Here is a 3,744-nt window from a genome sequence, read left to right on the forward strand (position 1 = left end):
TAAAACGTTAAAAAAAATTATTTTTATTTTGTCAGTTTCTTATTGATCATTTCCCAATTTGTAATTTTTCATTATAATTGAGCATGGTGTATTATAAATTTATTTTTAAAGTTACTATTTTGAATTTCCGAACTTTTTTGCCTTTTGTTTGAATTACTGAATGATTTTTATTATAGAAAAGGGTTTAATCTTTGACTTTGATCACTGGCAGTCTTGAAAAAAAAATTAAATATTTTCTTCTTTTTATCAAATAAAATTCAATTATCTACTATTAAAGGTCGAAATGCTTTTTTCCGTATTGAGAAATCACATTTTTTATCGGGATATTTTTTTCACAAATTTAAGATACTACAGTGAATTTTTTTTATCAATCCTTCCACTGAAATTGAAGAAAAGATATGTGAAATAAAATGAATAATTAATTACAATCATTATATTTTTTTTTTTAAATTTTTAATCATAGTTAATTTTTTAACGTGATCTAAATGGGAGTAGGCTTAATAGCGGCACGTAATCTGGTGTTATATTTTATGTATTCTTTATCTGTGTAATAATTCTTATGTCCAAAGCTTTATTCGAAATTTTGATTTGCATTCTTTTCCTGGTGTTTCAGAAATATTGATTTCAAATTTGAAATCTAGACTGCTAAGAATTTATTTTCAAGCAAATTTGTAGTTCAAAATAAGGAACATCATTTTGAATGGTTTATCAACGAATTACCGGAAATATCATTGGTTTGAACATTCATTTTGATTCGAATTGAAAATCTGGATGAATTTTTTTTGTAGAATTTATTATTTTCTGAGCTTGTGTGATAATTATGAGTGAAAAAATAGTTTAGAAATCATTTTACCTATTTCTTGTGTTTTTTTGGTATTGTTATTATTTTCGGCTAAATTTGAATTTTGAAATGTGTACATTAAAGTGAAATGATTAAAAAGTACTTCCTATGGTTGACAGGGATCCGGGATACATCATGGAAGTGATTACCGGAGGACCGCGGGTTGGTTTAAGCAAAATTGGGACAACATTTGCTCCGTTAGCAGCACACGCGTTTTCTCTGCGGTCCGAGAAAATTCCTGTTAAAAGCAATTTTTCCGTTGTTTGTTTTGAAAAATAAATAGTTTGTTCGTGTGATTAAGTGTTTCTCGAAGGAGTGGCATCGGGTGGTGTCGAAGAACAGCTGTGAAAAAGTGTATTTTAGTATATTCATTCGGCTGAATGTCGGCGAGAATTCTGGAAAGTTTGACAAGTTCTTCTTTCCTTTTTCTTGGTTTTGGCGAGTGAATTGGTGCGGTGATTGCGCAAAGTTTTTCCTTCCACGTGAATTTAAAATTTTACTAGAACTATATGAACTGTATGAAGTTTTGTTAAAATTAAAAAAATCGTCGATAATGAAAATGCCGTGTTTGGATATTTGATGAGAAGGGAAAAAAGGCGAACTCCAATTATTTTATATCCTTCTTTTTCATTTACATCTAATTACCCAGCCAACATGAAGTCGTAAAAAAATCGTCGTCAAACTCTTATATGGGTGTAACTCAAATCGGATTCGTAAATGTGTACACTTAACATTCGACAATATCGTATATTCATCGTAGAAGACGTTAAAACCAAATGAAATACGATTTAGTTAAGATATGTTGAATGAAGTCGTATTTAATACGACCGATGTCAGTTGAAATCTTACAACAATCGTGTAAGATTTCTAAGTTACATTTTATTCGTTCATAAATTCCTTTGGTATCGAAATCGCACTTGATTACAGATATAATCGTAAAGAATCTCACATAAGCTTCGATTATCATCACTTTTGTGTATTGCAAACGATCATCACATAAAGGGACAAATCAATGTCGTTTAGTGTCACATAATGCGTAGAAGCGTTTGACCGTGCAATCATCATCGCAAAAATGATGAAATCTGATTTGTTTACTTTCACCATTTTCGGGAAGTTGTTTTTGACCAGTTTTTCGCGGTGAATCGATTTACACCGGTTTCTAAATCATTTCCGAGGAGTTCTTTTTGTTCGGTAGGTCCTAGCAGGTGCTAGCAGTAAAAGCTGGAGCGAGGTCCAGCAAGTCAGCCCTGAGGATGTCGACTTTGATTATCCCCGGAGATTCATCGCCCGGAAGAAAATTATTTTCGCTGTCATCGATGTCGAGATTCAGTTTCAATTCCCCTGGAGTAAATTGGATGAGGTGAGAGGTAATCATATTTGAGAATCTAACATCATATTAAAGTTAAATCTGTCCTGACAGGTACAACTGGAGTCGCGCATGTTGTTCCGAGCTTGTGGAAGAGAAACTAGACTACAAGGAACTTCAGATTCGAGCTGATGGGTAGGCCGGTACTCCGAAAATTGTTGGACTGGCTGGCATTTGTGGTGATGGCCATAAGGATTTTAAAAATGAATTGTAAGATTGCTGCCAACATCGTCGAGGTGTGCACGAGCAAACAAACGAATTCCCCCCTGGGGAGAAACTACCTGGAAACGGCTGAAAGTGATCGCAAAAATACTCTCATCGATACAAATAACATCAGCAAGTTCGTTGTCACCGGCTCATCTCTAACCGGTCCGGTTCAAGGTTAGTACTGAATAGGTTGGTAGTTCTTGTTTGTTATACATTCAATTAATTCGATTCAATTAGGTAAAAATCTTTTGATTAGAATTGTGAATTAGAAATATAAGTCAAACTCGAAATTAAAAAACGATCTTCGGAATCAATTTTGAACAATAGTTTAAGTCATATAATTTTGTAAAGTATTTGATTTTTAATTTATTTTTTCAATTTTATTCACAGGACTCTCAAGGATCGTTTGAAGCGTGTACGATTCGGCCCCAGTTTCGTACTTGTATCATTTCGCAGCGATATTTTTTTTTTGGAATAACTTTCGGTAATTCGGGTGTCTTTTTCTACCTTCTGAAGGGAGTTGTTCAAACTGGCAAGCTTTGGTTGAGAAATCGATTAACGAAGGTAGTATAATCAAAACTATAAAATTGTTTAGTTTTTAAATTATGTCTATTTGTTCCGTTTTAGGGAAAAGTACTAGACTCTAAGCTCTAGTCATACTTCTAGAATCTCCATTGTTTTATTGATGACGGTGAAAAACACTCAAAGCTAGAGAAGCTTAATCTTCAAGAGCGTTCCTGGGATTCTACTTCATTGTCGCAACGAAGAATAGAACAAATACCTTAAATTCATCCGAAGCATCAGAAGGTCAGTTTACTTATTATGAGCGAGATTTTTATTAAAAAGTGGTTTTCCAGAAGTTGATTTTTTTTATAGTTTTTATGAGGAACAAAAATATCAGTGAGCTGAATTCAATAATAAACACGTTTATAATAATGAAATTTAATAGTATTTTATTTACATGCGTATCAATATTGCAGAATCGTATTTGAATCACAATACTACACATAACATGCTACATAAAGCGGTTCGCAAAATCGTTTTACGCTCCATTCCGTACAAGCCTACATTACACCTCGCATAAAGTGTCGCTTAAACAACCATTCGAATATCAAATTACTTCACATCGTACACACTTCCTATAAAGTGCGACTTAAGACGTCAATCGATGTTCAAATCTCTGAACATCGTATAAGACCGTAACACATCTCGCATAAAGGGTGACTTAAATCGCCAATTTATCATTAGATCGCGTCAAGTCGTAAAAGGGTAAAACAAACATCGTATAAAGTGTGGTTGGAACTGTCATTCATCCCATCATCGTAAATTG

The 3,744-nt window shown here is 33.4% G+C and overlaps 1 long non-coding RNA gene across 1 annotated transcript; it reads left to right on the forward strand.

The window, feature by feature from the left end:
- Positions 1–1,490: 1,490 nt before the first annotated feature.
- Positions 1,491–3,091, forward strand: LOC129757213 (uncharacterized). Its single transcript, XR_008739646.1, has 4 exons — positions 1,491–2,201; positions 2,262–2,588; positions 2,805–2,978; positions 3,042–3,091. It is a non-coding gene; the product is annotated as an uncharacterized LOC129757213 (long non-coding RNA).
- Positions 3,092–3,744: the final 653 nt, after the last annotated feature.

The sequence above is a fragment of the Uranotaenia lowii genome, chromosome 3, assembly GCF_029784155.1.
Source record: "Uranotaenia lowii strain MFRU-FL chromosome 3, ASM2978415v1, whole genome shotgun sequence".
Classification (NCBI taxonomy): Eukaryota; Metazoa; Arthropoda; class Insecta; order Diptera; family Culicidae; genus Uranotaenia; species Uranotaenia lowii.